General features: G+C 39.8%; 1 protein-coding gene across 4 annotated transcripts in view; it reads left to right on the top strand.

Moving 5' to 3' along the window:
• Positions 1 to 17685, top strand: part of DPH6 (diphthamine biosynthesis 6) — a 456227-nt gene that overhangs the window by 379827 nt on the left and 58715 nt on the right. The window lies entirely within an intron of this gene.

Genomic DNA, 17685 nt, shown 5'->3' with positions numbered 1-17685 from the left:
AAAAAAAAAAAAAAAAAAAAAAAAAAAAAAAATAGAGCCAAATAAAACAAAAAGCAAGAGATCAACCAGACAAATAGAAGTCAAAAACGAAATCAGACAATTAGGATTAAAACTAACAAAAATATATAACCTACAAACAAAACCAACACAGTGCGCCAACTGAAGAATAAAGCAAGGAAACAGAACAAACTGGTAAAAATGATTTAAAAAATAATAAAATAAAATGGGACAAACACAGGACAACAGAAACGCAAAGTAGAAATGGACATTTTTTTAAATAAAAATATATTAAAGAAAAAGAAGAAGAAAAAAGGGGAAAGAACATAAAACAACAGAAAAGCAAAAATATATAAAAAAATTAAAATAAAAATATGTTATAAAACATGCAGATCCCAAAAGACTAAATTAAAAAAAATTAAAACAACAAACAAGAAAGAAAAAGAAAACAAACAAACAAAAAAAACCACCAGCCAGAACCAACAACAGAATGAATCAAAACATGATAAAAATAATAGTACTAATAGTGTTTTCCTGGCATCTCAGCTGTCAGTGTCCTTGCACACACTGTGAGCCACAGCTCACCTCCTTCCCAAGAGGCTCTCCTCTGCCTCTGGGCTGGTCTCTGGACCTGCTGTGAGCCATTTGGAGACCACTCAGACTCTGATTGGGCCCAATTCCTGTGTGTGCTTGCCCTCAACATCCTCAGCTGCCAGAGCTAGACCGTTTTCATTTGTGGGAACACTCATTATCTACTCAGATATTCCATAGACGCAGGGTCTACCCAGGTGATTGCAGGGATTTAATCTGCAGCTTGTACAGCTGATGGAAAGATTTTCGATCTTCCTTAGTCACCCCATCCCTGGGGTTCAGCTTTGGTTTTATCCCCACCTCTGCATGTGGTCCACCCATAGGAGTCTTGTCCTGAGGCTGCCTTCGAGCTCTTGGGTCTGCCCCTGTGAGGACCAAGCGCAGAGATGGTATGACTGCTTGAATCTCGGGAGCCCCAGTGGTGCCAAATGCGCAGGGAAACCAGTGGCCATGGACACAAGAGATATGACCCTAGTGAGGGCCTTTTCTGGCACCTGGCAGCAGGCGCACGAGGGCCAGCCCTGAGGGGGCTTTTTTCATTGCTTGGCAGCCAGCGCGCAAAATCCAGCCCTGAGCGGGCTTCTTTTACTGTCATTGGCAGGCACCAGTGTGCAGGGAAGGAGAGGTTACAATAGTGGCTCCTCCCCCTGTGTGTGACTCAGCAGTAGCACCCTGCTTCCATGGCAGTTCAGTCTTCCTTCATAGGCATTCCCTGCTGCGGATTTCTTCCCTCCCATCCCCTCAGTCCATCTCCCCACAGCCAACAGCAGTTCTTGCTCTCAGCCTGTTCTACCATCTCCATGCACCAGCTCCGAGCCCCCTTGCCCACCTGTGAACACACATCCCAGTCCAGGACACCTAGGGCTGAGGTATGGACCATCTGTGTATTTCTCACTCTGTCCCATCTGCCACAGATTGGCCGCTTCACCCTCTTCCGACAGCTTCAAATGCTTCCCTTCTGTCCCAGTCGATTTCCCTGTCAGAGGGGGGGGTGTCCCCAAATTCGGGAATCTCTCCTCTGCTTCAGCTCCCCCACCCCGGGGTGCAGGTCCCATCCTGCTTCCTCTCCTCCTCCTTCTCCCTTCTTTTTTCCATCCTACCCAGTTATGCAGGGATCTTTATAGTCCTTTCTGGTGTCCAAGGTCTTCTGCTAGTTTTCAGCCGGTGTTCTGTGAGAATTGTTGCATCTGTAGATATATTCCTGATGCATCCGTGGAGAGAGATGAACTCCACATCCACCTACTCCTCTGCCATCTTGAATCTCGACATCAGATTTTAATGGTATGCAAATATATACAGACCTGTAGGACTGCAGGTTTTGTAAGTCCTACTGGCCACCAGAGCCAGGCAATCTGGAGGTGTCCATTGGGCAGTAGTCATAGTAATCAGGTCTTCAAACAAATGTAGAAGCTCTTTTCTGGGTGATACCATGAGCTGGAGAAACGTAAAGGGAGCGCCAAGATGGTACTGCTCTTGGGAGCACCAACATGATGTCCATAGCCCTCACTCCTTGAGAGCAGCTCTGTAGGCCACTAAATATGGGCCAAATCTGAAGCCTGCCCCTCAAGATGAATCTCCAAGATACGCAAAGAAGCCTCCTTCACAGACTGAGGACTATACCTTAGCCAGCTGTCTGTGCAGTGCCCTGGTGGTGATAGCCAGCCAAGAATTGTCTGTCTGTCTGACTGCCATAGTCCAAAGGGACCCAGGAATGTAAGCCTCTTCAGCCACCAGAGCCAGGCAATCAAAGGGTGTCCCTTGGGCAGCAGTGCAAAAACTAGGGCACCAGACATAAAAGCCAAGGCACCAGACACATGAAAAGCTCCCCTCCAAGAGATACTGGTGCTCAAGAGCATGGCAGAGGATGAACACGAAGATAGATCTACCTTCTGAGGTCTCTGGAAAGTACTACAGTGGGCCTCAAGATACAAGTGTAATTAGAAGCCCGCCCCTCAGGCCACAGTCATGATTAGCTAATAGGCCTCCTTCACAGAAAACCTAAGCTCTTAGGTGTGTTGCCTCTTGCTATGTCCTGGGGGTGTTAGCTGTTTAAGAACTCTTTCTCCTTTGGTTACAGTCCTGTAGGTCCCACAGTTGAAAGCCCCACTGGCCACCAGAGCCAGGTGAAGTAGAAGTGTCCCCTGGCAGCAGTCACAAAATTGGGGTATCAGACGGGTATACACTCCTTTCTGGGTGACTCTCATTATTACAGTCTCATGGGACCAGGACAACCAGCTCCCCTGGCCTCCAGAGCCAAGCAATCAAGAAGTGTCCCCTAGGTGGCAGCCACAAAAATTGGGGCACCAGACAAGTGTAAAATTTCTCTTCCAGGAGATACTGGTGCTCTGGAGAAAGGCAAAGGGAGAGTACCAAGATGGTACCCACAAGTCTCTGTCCCTGGAGAGTGTTCCAGCAGGCTCCTAGATGTGTGTGTTAAATGAGATGCCTGCCTCTCAGGCTGATACCTTAATATAAGCAGGAGAGTGTCTACTTCAAGTCTGGGTGCTATTGGCTGCTTCTGAGCCGAGCCCTGGGGAAGGTAAGCCTGAGTCTGTGAGCCCTTTAAGAGACATTTCTCAGATCACTACAGTCTTGTGGGTCTTCGGATGCAAGCCCTGTTGGTTTTCAGAGTTAGATGTCTTGGGGGCTCATCTTTCAAGTGTATGTCTTAGAAGTTGAGATGCCTGATGAGGGGTTTGAATGCTTTACTCCTCAAGGAGAAGCTCTTGAGTTTTGAGATCCCTCCCAGTTGTGGGGCACCACACTAGGTGTTGGGTTTATGGCAAGGTTGTGTCCCAGCCTCTTCTACCCACTTCGATGTGCTTTTCTTCTCTTTTGCTCTATGTGTAGTCATCACTTAGCCAGCCTTTAGTTTTTTTTTTTAAGAGGAAATTGTTCTGTACGTAACTGTAGACTCAGTGTGTCTGGGGAGGAGGTGAGTTCGGGATCTTCCTATGCCTCCATCTTGAACCAGCAGTTATTCCTGGGATACCCCATGTTGACTGAATTAGGATTTATACCATATTTTCACCCTTTTACTGATCACCTTACATCTTTCTGGACCTACCTCAGATTCTGCTGTTTGCATTAGATCATTTTTATTTCCCCAGTCTGATAGCTCTTCCTCTTTTGAATCTCTAAAGTATGTTGTATCTGTCTCAGGGAACATATAATGCTGTTCTGCTTTGTCCTATCTTTATGTTCACGTGGAAATAAGAAGAGTACCTACTTCAAATGGTTGTTATAAGATTAAATGAGTAAATATATGTAAAAGTCTCAGAACAGTGGCTTGCACATTGTACATGCTATGGAAGTATTAGCTTCTAATATCATTGATTGTAATATTTAGAAGGTCGTTTACACTTCAGATTTATAAAGGAATTTGCTTGTGTTTTTTCCTAGAATGTTTGATTTTTTTTACATTTAAATACTTGATCCATTTGGTCTTTTATTCTGATGAACAGGGTAAAGTATACAACTTTGTGTTTCTCCACATTGCTACTATATAATCTCACGATCACTTATTGTCTTCCATTTCTGCCCCACCGATTTGAGAAGCCACTTTTATCATAGACTAAATTCCCATAGGTAACTTGAATCTCCTTCATATGCCAGAATGATACAACTCTTAAAGTTTATAGCTTGTTTCAGTATCTGATAGTTGTAGTCTCCCCATCATTGAACTTCCTCTGGCGACCTTTGCAATAAATTCCCAAATGACTAGAATGAGCTTGTTTAGTTAGGGGGGAGGGGTAAGGAAAACAAAACCTTGTGGTATTTTTTTAGGGGGTGAGGATGTTGTTAAATTTACAAACTAACATATGTGTTGTTGAGCTTCCCTAAGTACATGACTTATCTTCACATTTGTTTCAAGTGTACTTTTGTGTATATCAGGACTGTTTCCTCATATGGCTCTCTTACATTTTTTGTACTGTTTATCCCTAAATATATTACCTTTTTTTTTTACATCTTTATTGCAGTGTAATTGCTTTACAATGGTGTGTTAGTTTCTGCTTTATAACAAAGTGAATCAGTTATACATATACATATGTTCCCATATATCCTCCCCCTTGCATCTCCCTCCCTCCCTATCTCACCCATCCAGGTGGTCACAAAGCACAGAGGTGATCTCCCTGTGCTATGCGGCTACTTCCCACTCGCTATCTATTTTACATTTGGTAGTGTATATATATCCATGCCACTCTCTCATTTTGTCATAGCTTACCCTTCCCCCTCCCCATATCCTCAAGTCCATTCTCTAGTAGGTCTGTGTCTTTATTCCTGTCTTACCCCTACGTTCTTCATGACATTTTTTTTTCTTAAATTCCATATATATGTGTTAGCATACGGTATTTGTCTTTCTCTTTCTGACTTACTTCACTCTGTATGACAGACTCTAGGTCTATCCACCTCATTACAAATAGCTCCATTTCGTTTCTTTTTATGGCTGAGTAATATTCCATTGTATATATGTGCCACATCTTCTTTATCCATTCATCTGATGATGGACACTTAGGTTGCTTCCATGTCCTGGCTATTATAAATAGAGCTGCAATGAACATTTGGGTACATGACTCTTTTTGAATTATGGTTTTCTCAGGGTATATGCCCAATAGTGGGATTGCTGGGTCATATGGTAGTTCTATTTATAGTTTTTTAAGGAACCTCCATACTGTTCTCCATAGTGGCTGTACCAATTCACATTCCCACCAGCAGTGCAAGAGGGTTCCCTTTTCTCCACACCCTCTCCAGCAGTTATTGTTTCTAGATTTTTTGATGATGGCCATTCTGACTGGTGTGAGATGATATCTCATTGTAGTTTTGACTTGCATTTCTCTAATGATTAATGACGTTGAGCATTCTTTCATGTGTTTGTTGGCAGTCTGTATACCTTCTTTGGAGAAATGTCTATTTGGGTCTTCTGCCCATTTTTGGATTGGGTTGTTTGTTTTTTTGTTATTGAGCTGCATGTGCTGCTTGTAAATTTTTAGAGGTTAATCCTTTGTCAGTTGCTTCATTTGCAAATATTTTCTCCCATTCTGAGGGTTGTCTTTTGGTCTTTTTTATGGTTTCCTTTGCTGTGCAAAAGCTTTGAAGTTTCATTAGATCCCATTTGTTTATTTTTGTTTTTATTTCCATTTCTCTAGGAGGTGGGTCAATAAGGATCTTGCTGTGATTTATGTCATCGGGTGTTCTGCCTATGTTTTCCTCTAAGAGTTGGATAGTTTCTGGCCTTACATTTACGTCTTTAATCCATTTTGAGCTTATTTTTGTGTATGGTGCTAGGGAGTGATCTAATCTCATACTTTTACTTGTACCTGTCCAGTTTTCCCAGCACCACTTATTGATGAGGCTGTCCTTTCTCCACTGTACATTCCTGCCTCCTTTATCAAAGGGGACCATATGTGTGTGGGTTTATCTCTGGGCTTTCTATCCTGTTCCATTGATCTCTATTTCTGTTTTTGTGCCAGTACCATACTGTGTTGATTACTGTAGCTTTGTAGTATAGTCTGAAGTCAGGGAGCCTGATTCCTCCAGCTCCATTTTTCATTCTCCATATTGCTTTGGCTATTCGGGGTCTTTTGTGTTTCCATACAAATTGTGAAATTTTTTGTTCTACTTCTGTGAAAAATGCCAGTGGTAGTTTGATAGGGATTGCATTGAATCTGGAGATTGCTTTGGGTAGTAGAGTCATTTTCACAGTGTTGATTCTTCCAATCCAAGAACATGGTATATCTTTCCATCTATTTGTATCACATTTAATTTCTTTCATCAGTGTCTTATAATTTTCTGCATACAGGTCTTTTGTCTCCTGAGGTAGGTTTATTCCTAGGTATTTTATTCTTTTTGTTGCAATGGTAAATGGGAGTGTTTTCTTGATTTCACTTTCAGATTTTTCATCATTAGTGTATAGGAATGCCAGAGATTTCCATGCATTAATTTTGTATCCTGCTACTTTACCAAATACATTAATTAGCTCTAGTAGTTTTCTGGTAGCATCTTTAGGATTCTCTATGTATAGTATCATGTCATCTGCAAACAGTGACAGCTTTACTTCTTCTTTTCTGATTTGGATCTCTTTTATTTCCTTTTCTTCTCTAATTTCTGTGGCTAAAACTTCCAAAACTATGTTGAATAAGAGTGGTGACAGTGGGCAACCTTGTGCTGTTCCTGATCTTAGTGGAAATGCTTTCAGTTTTTCACCATTGAGGACGATGTTGGCTGTGGGTTTGTCGTAGATGGCCTTTATTATGTTGAGGAAAGTTCCCTCTATGCCTACTTTCTGCAGGGTTTTTATCATAAATGGATGTTGAATTTTGTCAAAAGGTTTCTCTGCATCTATTGAGATGATCATATGGTTTTTCTCCTTCAATTTGTGAATATGGTGTATCACATTGATTGATTTGTGTATATTGAAGAATCCTTGCATTCCTGGAATAAACCCCACTTAATCATGGTGTATGATCCTTTTAATGTGCTATTGGATTCTGTTTGCTAGTATTTTGTTGAGGATTTCTGCATCTGTGTTCATCGGTGATATTGGCCTGCAGGTTTCTTTGTTTGTGACATCCTTGTCTGGTTTTGGTATCAGGGTGATGGTGGCCTCATAGAATGAGTTTTGGAGTGTTCCTCCCTCTGCTATATTTTGGAAGAGTTTGAGAAGGATAGGTGTTAGCTCTTCTCTAAATGTTTGATAGAATTCGCCTGTGAAGCCATCTGGTCCTGGGCTTTTGTTTGTTGCAAGATTTTTAATCACAGTTTCAATTTCAGTGCTTGTGATTGGTCTGTTCATATTTTCTATTTCTTCCTGATTCAGTCTGGCAGGTTGTGCATTTCTAAGAATTTGTCCATTTCTTCCAGGTTGTCCATTTTATTGGCATAGAGTTGCTTGTAGTCATCTCTCATGATCTTTTGTATTTCTGCAGTGTCAGTTGTTACTTCTCCTTTTTCATTTCTAATTCTATTGATTTGAGTCTTCTCCCTTTTTTTCTTGATGAGTCTGGCTAATGGTTTATCTATTTTGTTTATCATCTCAAAGAACCAGCTTTTAGTTTTATTCATCTTTGCTATCATTTCCTTTATTTCTTTTTCATTTATTTGTGACCTGATCTTTATGACTTCTTTCCTTCTGCTAACTTTGGGGTTCTTTTGTTCTTCTTTCTCTAATTGCTTTAGGTGCAAGTTTAGGCTGTTTACTTGAGATATTTCCTGTTTCTTAAGGTAGGATTTTATTGCTATAAACTTCCCTCTTAGAACTGCTTTTGCTGCATCCCATAGATTTTGGATTGTTGTGTCTCCATTTTCATTTGTTTCTAGGTATTTTTTGATTTCCTCTTTGATTTCTTCTGTAATCACTTCGTTATTAAGTAGTGTATTGTTTAGCCTTCATGTGTTTGTATTTTTTATAGATCTTTTCCTGTAATTGACATCTAGTCTCATAGCGTTGTGGTCGGAAAAGATACTTGATACAATTTCAATTTTCTTAAATTTACCAAGGCTTGATTTGTGACCCCAGATATGATCTATCTTGGAGAATGTTCCATGAGCACTTGAGAAAAATGTGTATTCTGTTGTTTTTATATGGAATGTCCAATAAATATCAATTAAGTCCATCTTGTTTAATGTATCATTTAAAGCTTGTGTTTCCCTATTTATTTTCATTTTGGGTGATCTGTCCATTGGTGAAAGTGGGGTGTTAAAGTCCCCTACTATGAATGTGTGACTGTGGATTTCCCCTTTTATGGCTGTTAGTATTTGCCTTATGTATTGGGGTGCTCTTATGTTGGGTGCATAAATATTTACAATTGTTATATCTTCTTCTTAGATCAATTCCTTGATCATTATGTAGTGTCCTTCTTTGTCTCTTCTAATAGTCTTTATTAAAGTCTGTTTTCTCAGATAAGAGAATTGCTACTCCAGCTTTCCTTTGGTTTCCCTTTGCATGGAATATCTTTTTCCATCCCCTTACTTTCAGTCTGTATGTGTCTCTAGGTCTGAAGTGGGTCTATTGGAGACAGCATATATATGAGTCTTGTTTTTGTATCCGTTCAGCCAGTCTGTGTCTTTTGGTGGGAGCATTTAGTCCATTTACATTCAAGGTAATTATCGATATGTATCTTCCTATTCCCAGTTTCTAAATTGTTTTGGGTTCGTTGTTGTAGGTCTTTTCCTTCTCTTGTGTTTCTTGCCTAGAGAAGTTCCTTTAGCAGTTATTGTAAAGCTGGTTTGGTGGTGCTGAACTCTCTCAGCTTTTGCTTGTCTGTAAAGGTTTTAATTTCTACATCAAATCTGAATGAGATCCTTGCTGGGTAGAGTAATCTTGGTTGCAAGTTTTTCTCCTTCATCACTTTAAATATGTCCTGCCAGTCCCTTCTGGCTTGCAGAGTTTCTGCTGAAAGATCAGCTGTTAACCTTATGGGGATTTCCTTGTGTGTTATTTGTTGTTTTTCCCTTGCTGCTTTTAATATGCTCTCTTTGTATTTAATTTTTGACAGCTTGATTTATATGTGTCTTGGCGTATTTCTCCTTGGATTTATCCTGTATGGGACTCTCTGTGCTTCCTGGACTTGATTAACTATTTCCTTTCCCATATTAGGGAAGTTTTCAACTATAATCTCTTCAAATATTTTCTCAGTCCCTTTCTTTTTCTCTTCTTCTTGAACCCCTATAATTCGAATGTTGGTGCGTTTAATGTTGTCCCAGAAGTCTCTGAGACTGTCCTCCATTCTTTTCATTCTTTTTTCTTTATTCTGCTCTGCAGTAGTTATTTCCACTATTTTATCTTCCAGGTCACTTATCCGTTCTTCTGCCTCAGTTATTCTGCTATTGATCCCATCTAGACTATTTTTAATTTCATTTATTGTGTTGTTCATCGTTGCTTGTTTCAGCTTTAGTTCTTCTAGGTCCTTGTTACATGTTTCTTGCATTTTGTCTATTCTATTTCCAAGATTTTGGATCATCTTTACTATCATTATTCTGAATTCTTTTTCAAGTAGACTGCCTGTTTCCTTTTCGTTAGGTCTGGTGGGTTTTCATCTTGCTCCTTCATCTGCTGTGTGTTTTTCTGTCTTCTCATTTTGCTTATCTTACTGTGTTTGGGGTCTCCTTTTTGCAGGCTGCAGGTTCATAGTTCCCGTTGTTTTTGGTGTCTGTCTCCAGTGGCTACGTTTGGTTCAGTGGGTTGTGTAGGCTTCCTGGTGGAGGGGACTAGTGCCTGTGTTCTGGTGGATGAGGCTGGATCTTGTCTCTCTGGTGGGCAGGTCCACGTCTGGTGGTGTGTTTTGGGGTGTCTGCAGACTTATTATGATTTTAGGCAGCCTCTCTGCTAACGGGTGGGGTGTGTTCCTGTCTTGCTAGTTGTTTGGCATAGGATGTCCAGCACTGTAGCTTGCTGGTCGTTGAGTGAAGCTGGGAGCTGGCGTTGAGATGGAGATCTCTGGGAGATTTTCGCTGTTTGATATTATGTGGAGCTGCGAGGTGTCTTGTGGACCAGTGTCCTGAAGTTGGCTCTCCCACCTCAGAGGCACAGCACTGAATCCTGGCTGGAGCACCAAGAGCCTTTCATCCACACGGCTCAGAATAAAAGGGAGAAAAAGTAGAAAGAATGAAAAAAAAAGAGGGTAAAATAAAATAAAGTTATTAAAATAAAAAATAATTATTAAGAAAAAAATTCTTTTAAAAAGTGAAAAAAAAAAACCCAGATAGAACCTTAAGAGAAATGGTGAAAGCAAAGCTATACAGACAAAATCTCACACAGAAGTATACACATACACACTCACAAAAAGAGGAAAAGGGGAAAAAATCATAAATCTTGCTCTCAAAGTCCACCTCCTCAATTTGGGATGATTCGTTGTCTATTCATGTATTCCACAGATGCAGGTACATCAAGTTGATTGTGGAGCTTTAATCCGCTGTTCCTGAGGCTGCTGGGTGGGATTTCCCTTTCTCTTCTTTGTTCTCACAGCTCCCAGGAGCTCAGCTTTGGATTTGGCCCCGCCTCTGCATGTAGGTCGCTGGAGGGCGTCTGTTCTTCGCTCACAGAGGACAGGGTTAAAGGAGCCGCTGATTCGGGGGCTCTGCCTCACTCAGGCCGAGGGGAGGGATGGGCACGTAGTGCGGGGCGAGCATGCAGTGGCAGAGGCTGGCATGACGTTGCACCAGCCTGAGGTGCACCATGCGTTCTCCTGGGAAGTTGTCCCTGGATCCTGGGACCCTGGCAGTGGCGGGCTGTGCAGGCTCCCTGGAAGGGGATGTGGATAGTGACCAGTGCTCGCACACAGGCTTCTTGCTGGCGGCAGCAGCAGCCTTAGCGTCTCATGCCTGTCTCTGGGGTCCACACTTTTAGCCACAGCTCGCACCCGTCTCTGGAGGTCCTTTAAGCAGCACTCTTAATCCCCTCTCCTCGCGCACCAGGAAACAAAGAGGGAAGAAAAAGTCTCTTGCCTCTTCGGCAGGTCCAGACTTTTCCCCGGACTCCCTCCCGGCTAGCCGTGGCGCACTAACCCCCTGCAGGCTGTGTTCATGCTGCCAACCCCAGTCCTCTCCCGGCATTCCGATCAAAGCCCGAGCCTCAACTCCCAGCCCTGCCCGCCCCGGCGGGTGAGCAGACAAGCCTCTCGGGCTGGTGAGTGCCGGTCAGCACCGATCCTCTGTGCGGGAATCTCTCCACTTTGACCTCCGCAACCTTGTGGCTGCGCTCTCCCCCGCAGCTCCGAAGCTTTCCCCCTCTGCCACCCGCACTCTTCACCCACGAAGGGGCTTCCTAGTGTGTGGAAACGTTTCCTCCTTCACAACTCCCTCCCACGGGTGCAGGTCCCGTCCCTATTCTTTTGTCTCCGTTTATTTTTTCTTTTGCCCTACCCAGGTACATGGGGAGTTTCTTGCCTTTTGGGAGGTCTGAGGTCTTCTGCCAGCGTTCAGTAGGTGTTCTGTAGGAGTTGTTCCACGTGTAGATGTATTTCTGGTGTATCTGTGGGGAGGAAGGTGATCTCCGTGTCTTACTCTTCCGCCATCTTCCCAGGAGTCTCCAATATTTTACTTTTTTGTTACATTTTTTGTACTGTTTATTCCTAAATATTTTACCTTTTTGTTACTATTTTAATAAGTCTTTTCTTCAGTTTTACCTTCTAAATGGATATTTGTATCATGAAGCCTTTTTTTCAGTATATTAATTTAACATCAAGCATCTTCCTAAACTATCCTATTGTATATAGTGATTTTTCAGCCAAGTTTCCTGGGTATTCGAGGTATATAATCAAATCATCTGCAAACAGTACAGCTCTGCATCCTCCTTTACAACTTGTATACCTGTCTCTTATATAATTTTATATCTTTCTCTTATACAATTCAATAATATAACATAGTATATTATTATAATCTTGCATAATCACTTTCTCTTATACAATTGTTCTTGCCTAATATACCAGGTCATTGTTGAATAGTAGTATGATGGTAGTATCCTTGTCTTGGATCTGACTTTAGGAAATATCCCCAGCATTTTCCCATTAAGTTAGATGTTGGCTTTGGGCTGAGATACATGTATTTTATTAAGTTAATGAAGTATCTTGATTCCTTTTGTATTGAGTGCTTTTTAAAAAAATAGCTATTTAATTTTGTCAAATGCCTTTTGAGTGTCTTATGGAGATGATCATGATTTTCTAATAATATGAATAATACTAACCTACTTCCTAATATAGAACCATTCTTGCATGTCTGGCATAAATCCCTTAAAAACAAACATGATTCTGTAATTAATAGTTGGATTCTATTTGCTAATATTTTATTTTTTTGCAGTAATATTTATAAGTGAGCTTGTTCTGTAGATTCTTTGTACAATATTTGCCTATATCCATTATTTCATAAAGGGTGAGCAAAACAGTATTATAATTCTATCATTTATTAATCATTAATTCTATTCATTATTAGATGGAATACATCTATAAGGAGAAATTTTCCTTCATCAACCACTTGGTTACACAGAGGTCTAGCTTATACTGAAAAGGCAGGTTAAATGCCCCCATTTACCATTTTTTAGAATAATGAGTTTGTTTCCAGTATTCTCCAAAGATAACCAATGAGGTTTTGTGGATTTCCTTCAGTATTTCTATGAATTAATGAAGTTTTAATGTGTCTGATATGTTTTAACCATTGCCATTATTATTCTTATTGCTACTCAAATTGTCCCATTTTTGGCAAGTGGAAGTCTCTTCAGCTTGGCTTCAGAGTCTTTGATCGTTTCCCTGCTATCTTGTGTGCCAACATTTCCAGATGCACCTTGTACAACTTCCCTCTTAGGCCAGAGCATCCAGATCTTCACACTCCCCCTTGCTCAGCCATTGGATCCGGTCCTATAAAAAAAGGCATGACCTTGGGCAAGGCAGTTCAGCTCAGGCTGACCCTGTAGAACTGGCATTTGGAGGCTGTGTGTTGACTGCACTCACCTCAGCTGGGTCTTCAGTCCTTCCTGAAAGGAGACTGGGGTAGAGCATCCTTCTGTTCACTATACCTGTAAATGTTTAGTCATGTGAATAAAGTCACCAGGAAGAGTGTATAATGTTTAGCCAATGGTTATTATGTGTTATAGCAACATTGGGGTAAACAGAAGAGAAGCCCACAGAGGGAATGGTAAAAATGACGAAGGAAGTAGAAAGAAAAACCAGGAAAACACAGTGTTACTGAAATCTATTTATTTTTTCCCCACAATTGTGTCTCCTTTGCACTTAGAATAATGCCTGGCCTATAGAAAGAATTGAATAACTGTTAAATAAATGAATGGTCCACTGTGTCAAATCCTATAAAAGGCAAGCTAAGTCACGGAAAAGTATTCATTTGCTTTGTCAAAACAAAGGTGATGGTAATCATTATGATGGTAGGGCAGAAGCTACTGTGGGTTGAGGAGTGCATGGTGCTCAGGCAGTGAAGAGAGCCCATGCAATGGTCTGCTCTGGAAGTAGCTCGACTAAAGATGAGAAAGTTAAGGATGATTAGAAAGGGGTGGGGGGAGGGAAGGATATTTTCTTAGTTTAGGGTTTTTGTTGGTTTTATTTGTTTTGCTCTATTTCTTAAGTTGGAAGACACCTAAGGATATTTATAGGTTGAAGGGGAAGAGCAAATGGGGTGGGGGGATGTTACACACTGGAAAGAGGGGGTATTATTTCTGAAGCAAGACTCCTGAGGAGGCAAAGCAGTTAAGGTCCGTAGTGCACAGGTAGAGAGATTAACCTGAGCCGAAGGAAGGCCAAGGTTTCTTCTGAGACAGGAGGAAAAAGAGGGAAGCATGGTGAATAGTCAGTAAGAAGTTCTTCAGTAAAGCATAAGAGTAATAAATTCAGAGCTTGGTGTCATAGGTAATTTTAATAGTCTTTTATATACACTAATACTAGTTGGTATTTCTGTGCCTTTTTTCTAATGTTTGCAAGGAGCTTGTGTTTATAAAATTTTATTACATAGTTACATATTGAGACAGAATTAAAACAAAGTTCCTTTCTCTAAAAGCATCATAGCAGATCAGAGAGATGCTGAACCAGGAAACGGAAGACCCAGGTTCTAGACTCAGCAGGACCATATAAACCTCTGGGTCCATAGAAATAATTAGCCTTTATGAAATGTATACACTATAAGATATTTAAGAGATATAATCAAGAACACATGTTGATTAAATATGAAGTGTGAAGGGAGAGGAAAGAATCAAGATGACTTCCAGTTTCTAACTTTGAATAACTGGATGGATGGTAGAAATACTGGAGAGAAACTAATAATACCAGATTATGAGGATCAAATGAGATATATTTAATCTATATGTAAGTTAAACAAATTCTACAAAAGACAATATATATTTAAACTATATGTAAATTAAACAAATTCTACAGAAGATATTAATGTTAAGAAACTGATACATAATGTTCACTGAAAATATGAAATGTGTAGAATAAATTATAATTAGCTAAAATGGGGAGGCAAACTATAGTACAGTCTAATAGCATGTGAGGTAAAAGGAACAAAAATAAAATAATCTTATTGTTAACTTAAAAGAGATGGCAGGAATAGGTATAGAGAATTTCTAACAATTTAAAATTTCCTATATTCTTATTTATCCTGAGGTGCCATTGGTCTTGTTATTTAACTACCTATTTATTATTTCTTCTGAAACAACTGCATCATAGTAAGAATAGATAAATATAACCCTGGAGTACTGGAGATCACTGAAATGTTGGTTGCTTTAAACAAAAAGAAGTATAAAATCAAGTCAGTTTCTAGATTGCTGTTCTCCTGGGCAGTGGTTCATTTTTCAGGGCTGTTAAAGGGTTTTGTCACCCCAAGCTTCTGTGACACACTGGACTAACTGTTTGCAGCCCAAGGCATTGCATGTCCCACTTTTAAAGGCATCAAGACAAGCATCTTCTGAATTATCTGATCACTCTAATTCTATATTAATGGCACAATAATGGTGTTTTAAGTTCCTTTGTTTCATGTTAGAAATTCTCACTTACCTGCTGGGGTTTAATCATGTGCTCACTCCACCCACAGATGATTCAAATTATTTCAGACCATCTGTCTTAGTGAGTTTCAGAGACATTTTTAAGCTATTCATATTTTGGATAACTTTATAGAGCATAAAAAGTATCTTGATCTTTGGTCCAAACCTCTCAGAAGTCCAGATATATAGTCTTTCCAAATTTCCCCTGCCTTTGGTGACCTGGCCATCTTCAAAATCCTAGAGAACTCACCTGAATGATTCCTTTATCACAGCTTCTACTGCCTGGTATTGTTTACAGTTTTATATTGTTTACCCTGTCTTTCTGACTAGGTTGAAAACTCTAAGGACAGAAACAACTAATACCTTATTTATACATTCCTTATGCATAGCATAATACTCTGTATATTTTTTAAAATATGATCAAATATTTACTGATAATATAATAAGGTAGGATAGCACTGGGATTAAGAGAAGAGCCTCTGGAAGTAAACTGCCTGGTGTGACATGCCATCTCTTCTCTATAAGAGCTCCATGACTTTGGATAAGTTTTCTAACATTTCTGCTCCTCGGTTTCCTCATCTATTAAACAGGGATTCTATTGTATCCATTCATAGAATTATTAGAGGAAGAAACAGGTTAATATATGTCAAACATTTAGATCAAATTCTTGCCATATACAAAGTACCATATAAATGTTTGCTTGACAGTGATAATAATCCCTATTCAACTCTATTTAATTTTAGAGCTTAATTTATTCAATAATGTGACACAACTATATGTAATATACATTAAGCAGTGTTTCCTTCAGGAAAAAAAATAATCAGAAGCATCATTCCCACTTTAATTTGTCTAGAGTTAGCAACAACTTCCCCCAAGACATCTATGAACAGACTAACATTAAGCTAGATCAGCAGGATAGTCTGATTAGCTGCTTGGTGACATGTTGTCTGATAAAGTAATGGTGTACATCCACTAAATGAATACCATTTTAAACAAAGGAACCTAGCCAATTTAGAGGCTCAATATACCACTAATGTGCAGACCAAAGCAATGCCAAAACACTGTGATGACAAACATTGTAAAGTCTTTCAAGTTCGCCTTCAGTAGCACCATTACTTGCTACTTCTGGGATATGGCAAATCAACGTGATTATTCTAGGAAAGAGAGGAAAAGAGGGGGGAAGGAAAGGGAAAGAAGATATAGAAGGGCAAAGAATGGTAAAAAGATGCACACACACAAAACTATAAGCCATTACATTCATCTAACCTTTATATACATCTTAGTATTTTCCTTTAAGTGTTTTGGGGTTTGGGTTGTTTTTTTTTTTAAGGTTTTTTGATGTGGACCATTTTCTTAAAGTCTTTATTGAATTTGTTACAATATTGCTTCTGTTTTATGTTTTGTTTTTTCGGCCGCGAGGCATGTGGGATCTTAGCTCCCCGACTGGGGATCAAACCCGTACTCCCTGCACTGGAAGGCAAAGTCTTAACCACTGGAAGTCCCTTTGTTTGTTTTTATTTGGGTACACATCTATGAAACATTACACAGAGACTATTACAAAGAGGATTTAAATATTTCATTATGCTATTTGTTTTTAAATCATTCCTTATTTAAAAAAATGAAGCTATTTAGGAGAAGTGTTTTGTGCCTCAAAAAAGTACATACATAGATAGATGGATATATAGATAGAAATATCTCCAGCTATCCTTTTCATAGGGCATAAATAAAATTGTTCTTTGATTGCTGGTTAAGGTCACTTTAGAACCTGAAGCTCTTTTAACCTCTGTGTGTTCCAGCGAAGAGACAGTGATTGTTAAGTGTTTGGGACAATATAGCAGCAAAGAGAGAAATGGCAGAAGAATTTTGACAAACTGAAGGGATTTGTCACAAGAAGACAGGAAGAGGGAACACATGTTTCTAAGAAAGCATGTTCTGAGCTTTCTAGAGGGGGCTGCCACCGTAGAGAACACAGCAAGAGCTGGCTCCCCAGAACACTCGCGTGGTCTTTATCAGCTAACCAGCTCCCAAGAAGCATGTCCACCTCCTAACTCCTCTAATGGGGAGTAATGTCAATTGTTAGTCTTCCTGAACACAGGCCAGTGTATTTTACAAACAGAGGAAGTTTAGTTAAAGGACACTAGGAAAGCAAAAGACAAAACTCACTGTGAGTGTAAAACATATAAAACATAGAACTTCCATGCTATGAAATTTATGATGAGTCACATGGTAATGCAGGTATGCACACAAGAAGCTGAAAGGAAATTCACCAAACGTTAAGAGGTTATCCCCATATAAAGGCGGGATTAAGATTTTGGTTTTATTCCTTATATGTGTATTATGTTGTAGAAAAAAACATATAGTAAAAAAAATCGGAATAATAATTATTTTAATGATAACCTAGAGAAGAAAGATTAAGATGTAATTAACCATAAAGTCAGGGTTATTTCCCTATACTTAGATCTCAGTGAAAATCTTTGCCTCAGAATCCTTAAAATTCAAAGTTCTTACCAAGAAAAGAAAAAGGACAAACCCAAATTCACTAAAAACAATATACCTTTATTATAGAAAAGGCTCTCTTCAGTGCTTTTGTTTTATTTATGTTAACAATTCTAGTCAGGCTC

This window comes from Aethalodelphis obliquidens, unplaced genomic scaffold (assembly GCF_003676395.1).
Source record: "Aethalodelphis obliquidens isolate GAN/ISIS:26980383/991018 unplaced genomic scaffold, ASM367639v1 scaffold51, whole genome shotgun sequence".
NCBI lineage: Eukaryota > Metazoa > Chordata > Mammalia > Artiodactyla > Delphinidae > Aethalodelphis > Aethalodelphis obliquidens.
This window is presented reverse-complemented; position numbering and strand designations above follow the sequence as displayed.